This window comes from Juglans microcarpa x Juglans regia, chromosome 2S, assembly GCF_004785595.1.
Source record: "Juglans microcarpa x Juglans regia isolate MS1-56 chromosome 2S, Jm3101_v1.0, whole genome shotgun sequence".
NCBI lineage: Eukaryota > Viridiplantae > Streptophyta > Magnoliopsida > Fagales > Juglandaceae > Juglans > Juglans microcarpa x Juglans regia.
In genome coordinates this window covers 21,931,220-21,950,262 of record NC_054597.1, presented here as the reverse complement: position 1 = coordinate 21,950,262, position 19,043 = coordinate 21,931,220, and the positions used below count along the sequence as shown (strand labels likewise).

At 40.0% G+C, this 19,043-nt stretch overlaps 1 non-coding gene across 1 annotated transcript; it reads left to right on the top strand.

Annotated features, from left to right (window-relative positions):
- Window positions 1-2,577: 2,577 nt before the first annotated feature.
- LOC121253749 lies at window positions 2,578-2,686 on the top strand. The gene has a single exon (XR_005938470.1). It is a non-coding gene; the product is annotated as a small nucleolar RNA R71 (small nucleolar RNA).
- The last annotated feature ends 16,357 nt before the right edge of the window (window positions 2,687-19,043 follow it).

Here is a 19,043-nt window from a genome sequence, read left to right as displayed (position 1 = left end):
TTTTTAACCACATTTATCCACAGGAGGCCATGTGTTGATACGTGCTTGTTTAATAAGGTGAGCGTGAAAACAGTGAAATTCTTTATATAGAAGTAGTATAATGAACTCCACATAAATTAGTGCCAAGAACTTTTTTTTTTAAGACAAAAATAATGACTGCACGAAATGAAGGAATGAAAAAATATAACCAGCGAATGATACCGACTTAAAATAGAATTACTCCCTCAACCTAAACCGAACATTGTCCTCAATGTGAAGATTATATGCTCAAATAGATGTTTTCATGTGAATGCAGAACGATAGAAGTGGACGAGGAGAGAATTACATGATCAAGCTGATTATTGAAAATCTATATAGCCTACAAAATATTAGCTAAAAAGAAAATAACAAGAGAGAAAAAATCTAGGTACTAAAACAAAGATCAATTGAAAATGAAAGAGAGACAGAAAACAAAATGCAAATTTTCTTTCTTTTTTTTTCCGGAAAAAAAATCTATAACAAAACTACAGATTAATCCTGATAAGCAAGATCCTCTCGTGGCGCTTCTTCAACTTCTGGGCACTCTATTTCTAAAAATAGTTTCAAACGTTGACCATTAACTTTAAAAATATCACCATTTTTAAATTTTTTAATCTCAACTGCCCCATGTGGATATACTATGCACACTATGAATAGCCCAGTCCCTTTATATCGCAGTTTTCCTGGGAAAGGATGTAAACAAGAATTATAAAGAAGAACTTTTTTACCTGGTTCAAAAGATTTTCTCATTATGTTTCAATCTTTAACTTTTTTCATTTGTTCCTTATATGATTTGGCAATATCAAATTTGCACCCAAAATGAGTACGACGAGCTTCTAAAGAGATCTGACAACTTGCTTGTATCGAAGTATCCTAGAAAATACTTTCAATCATATGAACCTCACAGACATTTTCATCCTCTGGCATTTTCTTATGTGAAAAATATTAAGCTCAACAGCTATGCTTCCAAAAGAAATTTTCATCACACCACTTCGACAATTAATTAAAGCATTAGATGTGGCTAAGAAAGGTCGTCCAAAATAACATGGATTTGTGTGCTAACATGTTGAGTAGGCTCAGTGTCTAAAATCACAAAATCCACTAGAAAATAGAATAAGTCGACTTTGATCAATACATCCTCCACAATACCTCGAGGGATCTTAATAGACTTATCAGCTAACTAAAGCGTCATTTGAATGGGTTTTAGCTCCCCTAATCCTAACTACAAAAATACAGAATATGGTAGTAGGTTCACACTCGCCCCCAAATCTAACAAAGCTTTCTCAATGTGATGACAATCTTACATGAGATTGTAGGAGATCTAGAGTCCTTGTATTTGATAGGACATTTACTCTGAATAATGGAACTAGCGTGCTCAGTCAAAAATGTCATTTTTGGAACATTGGTTTTCCTTTTATTGTAACAAGATCCTTCAAAATCTTTGCATATGTAGGTACTTGTTTAAACACCTCTAAAATATTATCAAATTTAGCATTTTTCTGAGGATTTTTCAACCTCTAGGGAAATGGGGCTCTAGGAACAAATTTATCATAAGGATTATAATCATGAACTTTGAGAGACATTGGGTTGACATTCTTTTTCTCCCTCGACTCCAACTCCTAACTTTTGGTACTTTAACTTTATTGTTAACTTGTCTACCCAACCTAAGAGTGGTAATGGACTGAACATGTTCTTGTCCCTAAGTAGAACTGGATGCATTATTAAGGGATCCTTTTGGATTGGGTATAGGCCGACTTGGAAATTTTCCTCTCTCCCACTCACCGACATGGGTTGCTAACTAGCCAACTTAACTCTCTAATTTTGAAATTTCTTGAGTATTCATCTGAATGGAATTCTTCATCTTCTGAATGGCCTGATTAGTGGATTGCATGAATGTCCTAAGAGACTCCTCCAAGGATGATTGTTGTCATGGTGGTGCCACAAATGGAGAAGTAGATTGAGGAACAAGAGGATACATTGGATTAGGTGGTCGGAATTGACTTTGTTGTTGCATCTATGGTCCACCTAAATTCATGGGAGTTGATTTTGTTTCCAAGAAAAATTAGGATGGCTTTGTAGATTAGGATTGAATGTCTCTGAAAAAGGATTAGCAAACTGCTTCCCAAAATTATGTTCAAAAATTATTTAGTGCATTTTCTTGCTCAGCATAGGACTCTGAGTAGACCTGTGTGGAAGGACACGTTTGTGTCTTATGCATGGGACTAGCACAAACAGAACATATTTCATCTTGAACTTGACCAACAGAATTCATGGTTCTACTTAAAGTCAAAGCTTCTACCTTACGAGTGAGATTGTCTAATCTAACTTTAATATCATGATTTTCACTTATTTCATACACTTTCTTAACTATCTGGGATGATCTCTGTCTACAATTAGAAAAATCTCATTGCCGGAAGTTTTCTAATAAATTTTCAAGAAATTTATATGCATTATCATCTCTTAAACTCAAAAAGCCACCATCATTCATCGACTCAATCATGTTATGGTTTGTCTTAGTTAAATCGTTATAAAAAATATTGCACCAATCTCCATGTCTCAAAACCATGGTGGGGACACTTCAAAATCAGGTCCTTAAATCTTTCCCATCTCTCATAAAAATTTTCATTATCTTCTTGATAAGAACCAGAAATCTCTCTCCTCAAAGCATTGGTTTTTGACATTTGAACAAATTTAGAAAGAAATTTTGTGACAAGAATATCCCAAGAAGTGATAGATCTAGAAGGTAGAAAGTTAAGCCATGCTTTTGCCTTATCCTTTAAAGAAAATGGAGATAAGCGTAGGTGAACTGATTCATCAGTGAAGTTTTGAAACCTAAAGATAGCACAAATTTCAAGAAATTTCCTTACATGCATGTAAGGATCTTCTTTCTCAAAACCATGAAAAGTAGAAAGTAGTTAAAATATTTGTTGCTTCAACTCGAAGTATGCCATAGTAGTTGCAGTTAACAATATACATGATGGAAGGTTGGTGGTAATGGGTGCAAAATAGCTCTCTAAGACTTTTTGCATCCTCAAAGTTTTCCCCCATTGTAGACAAGGAATCAGAATCTAGACTAACAAGACGATGTGTATGATCACGTATTCACGTTTTCATAAACCACACAATATAGCAGTTTTTTTATAATTTTTTATGTTTTGATCTTTTTTTATATAAAAAAAAAACAAAAAAAAAACTAACTACAACTAGTAGAAGAATAAATTTGGTCAATATTCAATGTGCTTTCCTAACCAAGTCCCCAGCAACAGCACCAAAAACTTGTGAAATTTTAATTGTACTGACAAGTGCAAGAACCGTACAGAAGTCTAGTTTAGTAAGAATGAGATCAAACCCACAAGAACTTGTAAAAACGTAAGAAACTCATCAAATATAAACTAAATAAATTCTAATTTAGTTTAGAAAAATGAGTTGTAAAATAAAATGAAAATTTAAGAATTAAACAATCAATTAATCAAAACAAGAAATAATTAATTTTAATAAACTAATCACAATAAAAAGAACTAAAATAAATTCTAAAAATGCAAATTAATGTAAACAATGAATAAACTATTAATGGAGAATGAACGTCTAAGGTTTTAGAATCTACCTCATTAATTCATAGTAACATACTTATGATAATTTATTCTTTCCGAGCATCTACGTACATAACAATCCAAAAATCAATCTTGTTATCATGGAAAATATCAATATCGTTGAAACTTTTTTTTTCAAAGAATATCTAAAGTATATTCTTTTTCACTCAAATATATAAAATTAAATCATCGATTATATTTGTTAAAACAAATCACAAAAGATATAAGATTTTATTTTTAAAAAAAAATTATAAATCAAGCTCTCAATTGTTAGGATTATTCTAGATCATGAGAAAAATATGATTGAACTCATATCAAGAAGTTTTTCTCTCTCAATTGATATGAAGCAAGAACAATAAATCGTTGAACGTGCAAATAGTTGGGAAAGAAATCAATCTCATAAATAATATTACTAATCTTCAATGAAGTTTTATCCTCAACCCTAGTTAAAATTTAGCTGGACATATTCATAAAATTAAACTCTAAAAACTGAACGTAACTAAACAGTAAACATTAACGTAATATTTAAAAAAAAAAAAACTGAAGAAAAATAAAAATTACAATGCTTTTAAAACTTAAACATAATTACAAAACTGTAGGTAGAACTGCAATTTTTCTCCTTTCTTCTAAACCTGCTGCAGCGCTGAGTTCTTTCTTTTCTCTCTGAATTTCGCCGTTTTCGTGCCCTTTCACCCAGTGCATAGCTACTGTATGTGGTCTATTTATAACATATACAGAGCCCAAAGTTCCGTTTCTTCCGTTTCGTACGCTGCTTTCTTCTTCTTCCTCCTTTTTTTTTTCACGTTAACTTCACGTCTCTAGGCTCTTTCACGTTTTGACTCATGTCACTTTTGTTTTTTTTTTAACCATGTACGAGTGTCCCATTTCTCTTTAGGTCTCTTGTTCCGTTTGCTTTTGTTTTTCATTACAAAAATTATCGGCTCCTTTTGCATTCAAAGACTTGCTACTTCTATTTTCAATAAAAGTCTATATTCTAGCACACCTCAGCCTCATATTAATTTTGAAATACAATTCTTCCCCACTTCAATTCCTGATTAAGATAAAATTGAAAGTCAAGTGAAAAAAAAATATATATTTCAAAATTAATAAAAAATATATATATAATTATTAACACTACATACTCGTGCATGGTAATGCTTTATTTAAAATAGTAAAATTGTGCACAATTCAACTATTAAAACTCATCCTATTGGACTAGCTATACTTTGCAGACCACTGTTGCCTCATCTTCCATCTTACTAACGAAATGCTCTCTTCTTTACCTTTCACTTGCCCTTGGAAAGTGGTATGTCCCTTTACGTTGGTGCAGTCCTCACATATGAGCACTCATGTGCTATCTCTGGGCGTTCCAGTTCCCATACTTGTGTTGTCTACTACTCACCTCGAACTAGTACTTCTGTGCTAGGGGTGGCAATATGTGATGTAACACTCCGTATTTTAGTGTATTTTTACTGAAAGATTATTTTTAATAATTCAAAAATTTATTCTCTTATTTTATAATTATCGGATATTTTAAATGGGTTATTTCATGATCTTTAAATTGTGAAAATTAAATTATTATGTTTTCTTAATATTTATTTATTGTTGTACATAAAAATTGTTCTTCTTTTAAATTATTTGATTGTTGGATTTAATTATTTTATTTTCATTGTATCATTACGATTGAATTATTTTAATTGAGATACTATTTTGAAATCATTTTTGTTGGATCATTTTTGTGACCCAAGATATGAGGATTGGACCTCATTTCTTTCCCTCCATTTTCTCTTTCCTCTCTTTTTTCTTTTCTTCTTTTCCTATCTTTTTTCTTTCTTCCCCTGCTTCCTCTCCCGCGCGAGACCAGCTCTCCCTCTCTCCCCAGTGTCCGCGTCGTTCGTCCACCAGCCGTAGCCGTGCGACACCGTCTGGCGACACCTCCCGTCCCACCTCCTTCCCCACACTCCGGCAATCTCCCCCACCCCGGTTTCCCTTACCCACGCTCTCTCTCTCTCTCCCCGCTAGCTGTGTCAAACCCATACGGGTTGTAGACTTTCTGCGCCGCCGTGCACCTCACCGCCCCTTCCTCCTCCTCCTCCACACCGGCGGCCATTCCCCTCCATTCCCAGCTCCTCCCTCGCCGCCATTACCTTCCCCGCATGATGCAAAGCTGCGGCACCCTTTGAGCTCCCGCGCCGCCGCCGCGCAACCTCCAGCCACCATCTCTTCACCACTTCATCCTTAACCTCTTAGCAACCCAATGGACCCAACCCCAGCTCCGATCCGTCACCGATGAAGCACATCCAACCACATTTTCGATTTGGGTATTTTTGGCCTAAAACCACCATTTGTGCTGCCACCCACGGCAAACCACCACAACTATTGGCTTCACCGACCTCTCTAGGCCATACCCTATCAATTTTGGGTCTTGGTTTGTCTTCGTTCAAAAGTGGGTTTTTGAGACCCACGGCCACAGTGTATTTTACACTGTTACGTTGCTGAGCCGCCACTTCTTACACCTCCGAGATCCTTCGAAAATTATTATATAGCACTGTAAGTATTTTTCCAAAGAACTTTCGTGATTTAAATGTATTTTTGCACTAACACATATTATTGTGATCTGGTTGGACATGCCGGACTGAGTCCGAGGAGTTCGGGGGTCGGATGGATTATGGACGGAGTTGTGTGTTTGGTTGGTATTGTGAATTGTTGGTTGTTGTGGTGTTGTTTGATGTATATGACATTTTTTCACGCATGTTCATGACTGTAAATGAAAACTGCGTTTTCACATGATTGCATACATGTTCATGTGTTTATCTGAAAATTAGATTTTCATGTGAAATGATTTGAGTGTGTTTGAAATTACTAGATTGACTGGTTTGAGAAAAATGAAAAGAGACTGTAGGGACGGTGGTAAGCAGGGATGGTGGTAGAATCCCGCCTGTGATTCTCGCCTACGGTGCACTCGGTAGGGATGGTGGTAAGCAGGGATGGTGGTTGTGTCCCGCCTGTGATTCCCGCCTACGGTGCACGCGGTAGGGATGGTGGTAAACAGGGATGGTGGTATAGTCCCACCTATGATTCCCGCCTACAGTGCTCTGATAAGTATTCATGGTGTGTGATAAGTATTCATTTTGTGTGATAAGTATTCATTGTGTGGAAAGGAACTGTAGGGATGGTGGTAAGCAGGGATGGTGGTAGAGTCCCGCCTGTGATTCCCGCCTACGGTGCACGCGGTAGGGATGGCGGTAAGCAGGGATGGTGGTTGTATCCCGCCTGTGATTCCCGCCTACGGTGCACGCGGTATGGATGGTGGTAAGCAGGGACGGTGGTAGAGTCCCGCCTGCGATTCTCGCCTACAGTGTCCGATAAATGGTTTGTTTTGTGTGAATCACTTTCTGAGAAAATGACAGACTATGTTTTCGGGCCAAAATGGGATTTTGGCGTGTGTTGGAAATAATCATTTTTGGGAAAAAACGGTATTTTATGGCTAAGTGGATTTTGTCGTATGAATGCATGTTGGTTGCATTAATATGTTTTTATCCCGAGTGTTGTTTGGTTTATACTTACCTGTGGTACCATTTTATGGTATCGCAGATTTTGATGTAGATGAGGATGACGAGCCTTAGCTTGGCTCCATTGGTGGAGTGATCTGGGATTGCTCCTGTTTATCGAGTTTCATTTTTTATCAATTTATGTGTTGCCTTTGTAATATATTTGGGATGACTGTATAACTCTTTAAAGGTAATTTGTTTTGAATATTTGTATTTAAATTTCTGGTACTTAGATGACTTATTTATATTATCCGCTGCGATTTTTATTGTGCACTTTTGCATGTTGCACGCACTTGAGCACATTTCGTTGGGATGCGTGACTCGTGTTGTCATCATCCTGGCGTCACGATTCCCTTGTCTTTGTACGTGGGAGTCGGGGCATCACAGGTGGTATCAGAGCAGTTCGACTCTGGGTAAAACCACATGTCCCATAGGTGCAGTACCAGAAAATTTTTAAATTGTGATTTGAAATTATTTTGTTGGGAGTATATTATTTTAATTGTTTTATTTATTTTATTGTACGTTATTTGTTTGTTTATTTATTTTATTTTTGTTATTTTAGTTTATTTAGTTATTTTATTTTATGGCAAGCAATTTTACTTGTTTCAATTATTTTCTTGTGTGCTATTTCATTTGTTTTATTCCTTTTGTCTTGTGATATTTTATTTTGTTGGTTTTATTTATTTTATTTTATGTGATATTGTTGTATTTTAATTTATTTTACTATAATTATATTTTAGTTTATTTTAAGCTGATAGTGGGGTTAAGGGTTACGCTATGGCAGGAAGATGGTACGACCAAGAAGGCAAGCTAATGAGCCCGAGGATGAATTACCGAAGGGTGATGAAAATTATGCCATGGCGAGGGCATTGAATAGGATGACGGAGTTTCTTCAGCAGAATTTTGATCCACAGCAAGGAGAGCAGAATAGGGTGGTGCAAGTCGGGTGCACCTATGAGCGTTTCTTGGCACACAGGACTCCTGCCTTCACGGGCGAAGAAGATCCACTTCGAGCAGGGAGGTGGATTGAAGACCTCGAGAGGACATTCGAAGTCTGTGGTTGTACAAGGCCCAGAAGGTGTTGTATGGGAGTTACCTGTTGCAAGGTGAAGCAGCTAATTAGTGGAAGACTAAGCGGGAACTCCTAGAGATGGAGTTGGGATCTTTAGCGGCTGTGTCTTGGCAGTGCTTCAAGAAAGAGTTTGACGATCGCTTCTTCCCTGTTTTTGTGAGACGCAAAAGGCTCAGGAATTCAACAACTTGGTCCAAGGGGATATGACTGTCGAGCAATATGCTAGAAAATTTATAGAGCTTGGGCGATTTGCGTCTCATCTGATAGCCACCGACGAGTTGCGGGCCGAACGTTTTCAGGAAGGGTTGCACTCTCAGATCCGCAGACAAGTTGCATGCCTGCAAATCCAGAACTTCCAGAGGTTGGTTGAGGTGGCCTATATTGCTGAGCGAGAGCGAGGTGCTGTGGTAGGCTCCCCTCCGGGTAAGAAGCGACTGAACGTTGATGGTGAAGGGAGCAACTCCGGGTCGCCGCAGAAGTTCGTGCAAAGGATCGGGTCTCGATCGCAGGCAGCCTCCGGTGTACGTATTGGGGGTCGAGCTCCAGTTTGTGGCAGATGTAATAGAGCCCACGAGGGCGAGTGCCGTCAGGGTTGGAACTAGTGCTTTGAGTGCGGTCAGACGGGACACTTTTCTCGTGAGTGTCCTAATCGGACCCAAGTGAATCAGGGTGGTCATCGAGGTGGTAGAACTGGTCAAAGGCAATTAGGTCAGGCTCGGATGTACGCTTTGACCCTTGGTAGTGCTGGCAATGAAGTTCCAGAAACTCAGGACGCTGGAGTTATGGCAGGTAAGGGTCTAACCTGATCTTTCGTAATGGATGTCTTGTGTGGTTTATTCTTGGGTTTTAGGAAAAGTTATGCAAGCCGTACCCATACCTGTTGGGTGTTGGAGGCTGTGTGATTTTTCTTAAGCGTGTTCTGGTTATGTCTTGTATCCTGCTTTAGCGTGATGTTTGACTCTACAAATTTCGAGGACGAAATTTTTTTTAAGGGGGGAGGATGTAACACCTCGTATTTTAGTGTATTTTCACTGAAGGATTATTTTAAATAATTCAAAAATTTATCCTCTTATTTTATAATTATCGGATATTTTAAATGGGTTATTTCATGATCTTTAAATTGTGAAAATTAAATTGTTATGTTTTCTTAATATTTATTTATTGTTGTACATTTAAATTGTTCTTCTTTTAAATTATTTGATTGTTGGATTTAATTATTTTATTTTCATTGTATCATTACGATTGAATTATTTTAATTGAGATACTGTTTTGAAATCATTTTCGTTAGATCATTTTTGTGACCCAAGATATGAGGATTGGACCTCATTTCTTTCCCTCCATTTTCTCTTTCCTCTCTTTTTTCTTTTCTTCTTTTCCTTTCTTTCTTCTTTCTTCCCCTGCTTCCTCTCCCGCGCACGACCAGCTCTCCCTCTCTCCCCTGCGTCTGCGTCGTTCGTCCACCAGCCGTCGTCGTGCGCCACCGTCCGGCGACACCGCCCGTCCCACCTCCTTCCCCACACTCCGGCGATCTCCCCCACCCCGGTTTCCCTTACCCACACTCTCTCTCTCTCTCCCCGCTGGCTGTGTCAAACCCATATGGGTTGTAGACTTTCTGCGCCGCCGTGCACCTCACCGCCCCTTCCTCCTCCTCCTCCACCCACCGGTGGCCATTCCCCTCCATTCCCAGCTCCTCCCTCGCCGTCATTACCTCCCTCGCACGATGCAAAGCCGCGGCACCCTTTGAGCTCCCGCGCCGCCGCCGCACAACCTCCGGCCACCATCTCTTCACCACTTCATCATTGACCTCCTAGCAACCCAATGGACCCAACCCCAGCTCCGATCCGTCACCAGTGAATCACATCCAACCACATTTCCGATTTGGGTATTTTTGGCCTAAAACCACCATTTGCGCCGCCACCCACGGCAAACCACCACAACTATTGGCTTCACCGACCTCTCTAGGCCATACCCTATCAATTTTGGGTCTTGGTTTGTCTTCGTTCAAAAGTGGGTTTTTGAGACCCAATGCCACAGTGTATTTTACACTGTTACGTTGCTGAGCCGCCACTTCTTGCACCTCCGGGATCCTTCGAAAATTATTATATAGCACTGTAAGTATTTTTCCAAAGAACTTTGTGATTTAAATGTATTTTTGCATTAACACATATTATTGTGATCTGGTTGGACATGCCGGACTGAGTCCGAGGAGTTCGGGGGTCGGATGGATTATGGACGGAGTTGTGTGTTTGGTAGGTATTGTGAATTGTTGGTTGTTGTGGTGTTGTTTGATGTATATGACATTTTTGCACGCATGTTCATGATTGTAAATGAAAACTGTGTTTTCACATGATTGCATACATGTTTATGTGTTTATCTGAAAATTATATTTTCATGTGAAATAATTTGAGTGTGTTTGAAACGACTAGATTGACTAGTTTGAGAAAAAGGAAAAGAGACTGTAGGGACGGTGGTAAGCAGGGATGGTGGTAGAGTCCCGCCTGTGATTCTCGCCTACAGTGCATGCGGTAGGGATGGTGGTTGTGTCCTGCCTGTGATTCCCGCCTACGGTGCACGCGGTAGGGATGGTGGTAAGCAGGGATGGTGGTATAGTCCCGCCTGTGATTCCCTCCTTCAGTGCTCTGATAAGTATTCATTTTGTGTGATAAGTATTCATTTTGTGTAATAAGTATTCATTGTGTGGAAAGGAACTGTAGGGATAGTGGTAAGCAGGGATGGTAGTAGAGTCCCGCCTGTGATTCCCACCTACAGTGCACGCGGTAGGGATGGCGGTAAGCAGGGATGGTGGTTGTGTCTCGCCTGTGATTCCCTCCTACGGTGCACGCGGTAGGAATGATGGTAAGCAGGGACGGTGATAGAGTTCCGCCTGCGATTCTCGCCTACAGTGTCCGATAAATGGTTTGTTCTGTGTGAATCATTTTCTAGGAAAATGACAGACTATGTTTTTGGGCCAAAATGGGATTTTGGCGTGTGTTGGAAATAATCATTTTTGGGGAAAAACGGTATTTTATGGCTAAGTGGATTTTGTCGTATGAAGGCATGTTGGTTGCATTAATATGTTTTTATCCCGAGAATTGTTTGGTTTATACTTACATGTGGTACCATTTTATGGTATCGCAGATTTTGATGTAGATGAGGATGACGAGCCTTAGCTTGGCTCCGTTGGTGGAGTGATCTGGGATTGCTCCTGTTTATCGAGTTTCATTTTTTATCAATTTATGTGTTGCCTTTGTAATATATTTGGGATGACTGTATAACTCTTTAAAGGTAATTTGTTTTGAATATTTGTATTTAAATTTCTGGTACTTAGATGACTTATTTATATTATCCGCTGCGATTTTTATTGTGCACTTTTGCATATTGCATACACTTGAGCACATTTCGTTGGGATGCGTGACCCGTGTTGTCCTCATCCTGACGACACGATTCCCTTGTTTTTGTACGTGGGAGTCGGGGCGTCACATGTGATATGACAGGTTAACCCAACACGAACACGACACGATAAAAGCGGGTTAGGGTTTAGCCTTAATGGGTTCGGGTCAAAACGGGTTGACCTGTTAAGACACGATTGCTTAACGGGTTGATAACGGGTCAACCCGTTATAACCCATTATGACCCGTTAAGAAAGTTAAAGTTACAATTATACCCTTATACCTAAAAATAAAATTGTTGGAATTTTAATTTCAATATTTTTATTATTTGGATTGTAATTTTAGACTTGTAGTTAGTTTTATAATTTTTTTTATAGATATTGAGATTTTAAAATTTATATAAAATTATGTTAAACTTAACTAGATCAAACAAGTTAATTTCGGGTATGTTCAACCGATTTACATAAACGGGTTAAAACGGGTTGACACGATAACCGGTCGTGTTAGGGTTTGAGATTTTGACATGATAAGCTTAACGGGTCGAGTTAGGGTTGACCTATCTAGTATAATATACATGTCTTGGCACGACCCGTTAACATGATTTGACACCCCTATGCGCTATATGTTGCTTGTCTAACTGTCTTTCTTTCCTTCTGGATCTACTTGCCTTAAGTATCGTCAGCACACCTTTTGCTCGGCCCATATAGATCACGTATTTCTTTAGTCAACTTGTTCTTTGCTCGCCCAGGGTGACGTTCAACTTGTTCACTTGTGCTTCTCATCTCGTGCATTTGGTCATCCGACATATTGCTCGCCCAATGTTCCAGGTCACTCGCTTCACGTTTCTTGTTAGCCCACTTGGCACTCCATTCATTTCACGCTTAAGTATCGCCTCCTATTTTCTTCCCCGTCGCATTTACCCGCTTGCGAGGAGTTTCTCCCTCCGAATAGGTAAGGTACTCACAATATTTAAGGGACTAATAGTCTTAGAGTATTGCCAATGGCTTACCTAAATTTTCATCTAAAATAACTAATCAAAACTCAATCTTTCTATTTTAACTAACGACCCTTACAAGACACCATATATCAGCTTATTTATTCTTCTCTATATCATTCAAATGTTTTCTCTTTCTTTTTTCTTTTTCATTTTAAGTATTTTTATAACTACCGTTAAGTTTGTAATATTCTCATATTCTTCAATATTTCTCATATATTAATGTGATTGTAATATCTCTTTGTTGTCAAAATGACATCCATATCACAGTAAAAAAAATAAAAAAGAAATAAAAAGGTAAAAAAACTCATCCATCCTATATTTTATTAACATTTTATAATCTTATCATGTTTTGCAAAAGAGTACTATTATTCTAAGACATCTACACCACACACTGCTTACCTAGCATAATTTAATTTAGAAGATAAATTTCAACATGAGTATTTTTCTTTTCATTAAAATAAAATATTCTAATTATAAAGGATGTTTTCCACCACCAGTCAGGATCGTTAACCTACAAATTGTTAAGTAGGCGGCGTGGTGCACCTGTGACACCTCCGATACTTAAGTTAGTAATGAGTGAAATATAATAATTCAAGAATGCTTAATCCGATCAATCGAAGGTTACATGTTGCCCCTATATATAAGCATGGAGAATATTGGATGAATACTATAAGCTGATTAACTTTGCACCATGCTTAGCCATTAGGAGGCTTATCCCTGATGTATAGGAATTATCTAATCACCACGTAGTCCATATTCATAATGTGAGGTTTATCCCTCCCTAATAAATAGGGCGACTAGGGTCTTCATTAAGCTACACGACTCTTTTGAGTCCTTGATGAAAGATGGGCCTTAGGCCCCCAGTTTGGGCCAGACCAATATTAACTCCTCTAGTTACCCTGCTAATTCCTCTCACATGTAAGCGTGGGAAATTCATAGTGAAGGAATTATAAATGTCTTGCTCTGCTCAGTTTAGGACGTTTGAGACCCTAAACTACCCCACTAGGGATTTTAGATCTATGAACTACCCGCTAGCCCATTTATTACTTTACTCGTCGCTTCACTTATCAAGAGGCTGGAATTTCAAACTTGAAAAACGTGCTTATGTTACCCAATAACCGTCGCCATGTTCTCTTTCAGTCACGTCATTTAGTTAGGTAATAATGGTTTGTAGTTATCACCTACTCTTCATTTCCCTACTCTTCATATTTCATTGTCTTCTTCCCGATTTCTTCCTTTCTTCTTTACGTTCTTGAGACCCACTATCTCAAGTTCTTTATCTGTGACTCTAACCTTACCCATTTCTTCATTTCTTCTTTACTTCTTTGTCATCCTCATGGCCCAACGAAACAAATCCCAAACCTCTATTGTCCCTGAGTCTTCTTCTGCTAAAGATGTTCTATACTCCGAAGGTTTTGAGTGGCGCTCCACCCTCACTGCTAGAGACTTCACGAATCTACGCAACACCTAAAGGATCCCACATTCAATACTCCTGGAACTTCCTCGTCGTGGCTGTGTCGATGAAAAAGGGTTCGCCAAAAAGGTTGCTCTTCCCGTCTGTGCCCTAACTCATGGTTTGTGATTTCCTTTCTGTCGTCCAGTACACAGCGTTCTTAATCTTCTTAGGCTAGCCCCAGTGCAGCTTCATTCTCATGCGTGGCAAGTTCTTCTTTGTTTTTGCATTGTGTTTCGCTTGGTTTTGGAACCCGCTAGGGAAGAATATCCAAATTTAACTGCCCAAGAGTTCCTAGCGTTTTATTCTTTGAGGAGCTCTCAGGGCAATATTTGTAGCTTTCGGATTAGGAAGCAACGGTTTGCCCATTCTAAAAGCCATCACTCAAACGCCAAACAATCGAAAAGGAAGTTTTTCTTGGTCTCTGGTGTAGGTTGAGAATTTTCAAATTCGGTGGCTATGCACCGAGAGTTCCCAATTAGAGCTACCTGAAGTAAAATTCCCGATGACAAGGGCCTGATGGCGACTTTGGAACCTCTATATGAATGAGAGCAATCATGTGTCGACATGTTAGCCACCTGGGCGAGTGAGAGTATGAGGATGACCTTTGGACTGAGGATCTCTTGGCGCCCACCAACATTGATCGTTTCTTGGTGAAGCCTAACCGTTCAAAGGTCAAGGGTCGCCTCTTCCTAAACAAAGTCATGTTGCCATCTCCCCAAGTAAGCCTTCCTCTGAGTCTTCACCCAAGGCTTCGCGGAAGCGTTCTCGCCAACCTACTACAGATGCACCTCCCCCTACGGCAAAAAGGGGGGCTAGCCGATCTCACCTTCTACTCCCAATCGCTCACCAGCACGCACACCTTCTCCAGGTCTTGATGACATCGAGGGTTTAATGGGTCTAGCCCTTTTTGACCTAGCGACCATGTTTGACTTTGATATTCCTTCCCAACAGTTTGATTTGGTGTCTAGCCCAACCTTCGAATTCCTTACATTCAGGGCTTTTGATTTGCCAAAGGAAGGTGGCAAAGTCAACATTGATATGGACGTCGTCTTCTCATTGAGCCTTGCCGACCAAGCAACCCATGAGGGAATTGAGGGCAATGGAGATGTTTCCTAGGTGACCATGGTGTACAAGGCAGAGAGAAGGACGGCGACGTTCCTATTTGTGAAGAAGTGGAAGAAGAAAGTGAAGGCAAAAGTTCAACACCCCAATCTTTACCAACTACTATCTTGTTGGGAGAGACCCCTCCACTTGACTTGGGGGCTGGTGGCGACCGTATTTCTATTCCCTTTCTCTCTTTCCCTCATCCTTTGGAGATGATGTTGAGTTTTCTCCCTTAATGGAGGGTGTTCCTCTAGGCAGTCTCGTGAGTGAGGACATCAGTCTTAAGGAGGCTGAACTTGCTTACACCAACATTGTTCTCCCGATGGGAGATTTGGGTAAGGCCCCTGAGATTGGAGCAGACTCAATGGCAGTGCCTCCTGAGGCTTTCCCCCTTGGTCTCTATTAGAGGCCTAAGGTGAGGTATGATGGGGAGGTAAGGGACATACTTCCACCTCCTTTGGTCCTGCTAGAGATGACGCCGTCAGTAGCATGGCTAATCAGCTAAGGAATTTTCTCTCTAGGGTACCTCTGACTCTGCTTCTCTCATTTCTCTCTCTCTTTTTTTCTATTTTCCTTTTCTTTTTTTAACTTCTTCTCGGTTTTACCTTTGTAGGGTGTCGACGATTTGGCAACCTGGATCATGGCTGATCGTGCTAACTTGGCGGATGAGGTTTGCTCTAAGCCTATCTTTTGTTTCTACGCCAAGAGAGAATTTGAGAGATAGAAGGGCAAGAGGGCAGAGTTGGAGATCCTACTTGAGCAAGCGGATGGCTACGCGCACTCTCTTGTAGGTGACCTGGATATTCTTCGCAATGAGGTTTTCTACCTTCGCAATGAACTCCGTCGGCCACAAAGGTGAAGGCCCAGGAAAACTTCTCGTTGGGACTGCAGGAGTCAAAGCGTGATTCTGCTAGGGCTCAGCTTTCCCTTACCCAGGGGGAGTTGGAGTCAGAACAAAGTCGTGCTCACACTACACTCTCCACCCTTTAGGAGGAGCTGAATTCTGTCCACCAGGAGCTGTCTAGTTCTCAGTAGCACTGTACTGAACTTGGGGAGGTGTTGGCGGCCTCGAAGGAGAGCAAGCGGCAAGTTAATCTTGACTCTCTAAGGCGCGCGGTGCTCTAGAGGCGCTGACCAAACGGCATGAGGAACACAAGAAATTTTGCACCACCACAAAGGAAGCTTAACGAAATGCTTCTTAATAAGGATGCTCGACTGAAGGAAAAGACCCAGCTAGTGAAGACGCTGGATTCTAACTTGGCGGCTGTGAGGGAGGAACTTGGCTGCCTTCATCCTCAGTTGGCGTCGGCGTGTGGCGTTAGGGATCGTACTTTTGGTTATGGGTATAGGGCTGGCGTGGTACAACTTAGATCGCACTTGTTGGCCAATCCCCGTACTGACTTGAGGTGTTTAGATTTGGGAATGTTTAAACCTTCACGCCAATTTGTTGACGCCTTTGGTCAGGACTCTATGCCTGATGCCTTTAACAGTCCTTGTCCACCTCCACCCTCCAGCGGTCCTAGTACTTAGCCTTCTGTGAATAGCTTTCTCCCCCTACTACATTTGTAACAGCTTTTTGTAAACAATACAAACATTTTTGTATTTGCCTTTTGTCCTTGTGCATGTTAGGAACACTTAGCCGGTTTTGGATTTTTATTATGCTACACTTTGCGTTGATTTCACGAGGCACTTTCTTTCTACTCTTAGAGTGGCTTGTTTTTTATATTTGTCGTTGTTGTCTTCAGCGCCCCTTTCCTCTGAACTGCGCATCTTTGTACTCGACGTTGGTGTTTAAGGGTCACGTGATCTGCAAACCTCCACACCCTTTTCACTTGGCATGACGAGTCTTTGTACTAATCATTGGTGTTTAAAGTTCGCATGGTCTGCTAGCCTCTGCACCCTCTTTACATGGCACCATGAGTCTTTGTACTCATCATTGGTGTTTAAGGGTCGCATGGCCTGGACTTCTGCGCCCTTTTTACATAGCACCGCGAGTCTTTGTACTCTTCATTGGTGTTTAAAGATCGCGTGGTATGGGACCTCCTCTCCCTTTTTACATGGCACCGCGAGTCTTTTTACTCGTCATTAGTGTTTAAGGGTCGCGTGGTCTATTGACCTCCACGTCCCTTTTTCTTGGGTGAGTTAGCACTGGCTCGGAACGGACACTTTGTTTACCACGAAAATTAATCAAGAATTCAACAGTAGAGTTCTGACAAATCAAGAAATTAACATAATCAGGGATAGAATTTCTCCAGGGGTGTTGTAGCTTTTTGCCTTGGCTGTCTTTCAAGCGGTACGACCCAGACCTATGGTTGGCCACTACCACGTATGGTCCCTCCCATCGAGGTCCAAGATTGCCCTTTTCCTTGGTGTGTGACCGCACTTTCCATCAGCACCAGATCTCTTATCTTGAATGTCCTGGGTCTGACTCTCTTGTTGAAATAGTGTTCTACCATTTTCTTGTTGAGTATCATCCTGATTTCAGCTGCCTCTCTCTCTTCCTCTAGAAGATCGAGGTGCTCTTTCATAGCTTCATCATTGTTGGGTGCCAAAAAATGGCAGGTTCAATACTTTAGCAGACCAACTTCCATAGGGGGTACTTGTAATGCCCCTAACCTCCGCTTGAGATGTAACGGTGACTTAGAGCGTCAGGACATGCAACACAATGTTACATACCCCCATACATGACAGTTAATATGCAATGTATCCTAGAAATGCCGCTAGCAGTATGTAATAATTGCAGCAGAAAGTAGAGGTGAAAATGAACTTATGCCAGAATAAATAAAATCATCCCAATAATATTGATTAAACCATAAGTTCAAATCATCAGGTAGCTTAATCTTAGTACAAAATACCAAGTTTCCAAAAATCTAAACCAATTGCTACTTGCGCTCGTTGGCACGAAGGGTCAGGCCTAGAAATATCAAAATAAGATCAAGTCTTCTATCGACGTCTAGTTCCTCTTAATTCTCTTGATCCACTAGTCCATTAGGTCCATCTACATCTACAACTTCTATCATTTAGAATAAAATGATAGTGGATCCACAAAGGGTGAGATTTACTTGAAATCTCAGTAAGTTAAACAAGCAATGTGCATGAAGACAGACTATGTATGAAGAATGATAAACATGAAATGCATGCAATGCAGAAAAACTGTATTTGTCTCCCATTCAAATTTCTCAAGAAGATAGATTTTTTATGCACATCCTCTTACATAGAACATAATTTTACTTTCGTTGCTAAAAACTTAGTCTTTCATAAAAATTCATAGAATTTACATAACGTATGATGTCATCATAGTTCCCCATATGCATTGTGAGTACCTGCCAGTGACCGTAGTATAACTCACAATGAAACTATGTTATCTATAGACTCATTCTTAATGCATTAGTACTATAACATAACATAACATCGTAAAAATCATAACATATACACCTACCAGCATTAGGTGTCGTAACTTAGCTGTTCCTCGTCAACCTAGGGGTTACCACTCCATATTTAATCACTCCAGAGTGGATAGAGGAGTTTCACTAGGATACTTCCCCATCTAGCCTTTGGGTTCGTGATAAAATATTTTTTTATGCAATACTTTTAAAAAAATGATTTTCATGATATGCATGTATGTGGCACATTTCAAAAGTGATAGTTGTATGCAAAATGACAAAAATGGAACATAAGATATGACATTTCATGCTCAAAATGACAGTTATAAAATGAATGCGGCATTTATCAATAAATCATAAATAATCATCAAGTGTAAATTAAAGGCCAACTTACAGACCGTTGAAGTTGGAAGTGAGGTAGTGGTTGTGATAAAAATTGCACTAAGTTAGAATTTATACTATCTTAAGGATAAATAAAATTTT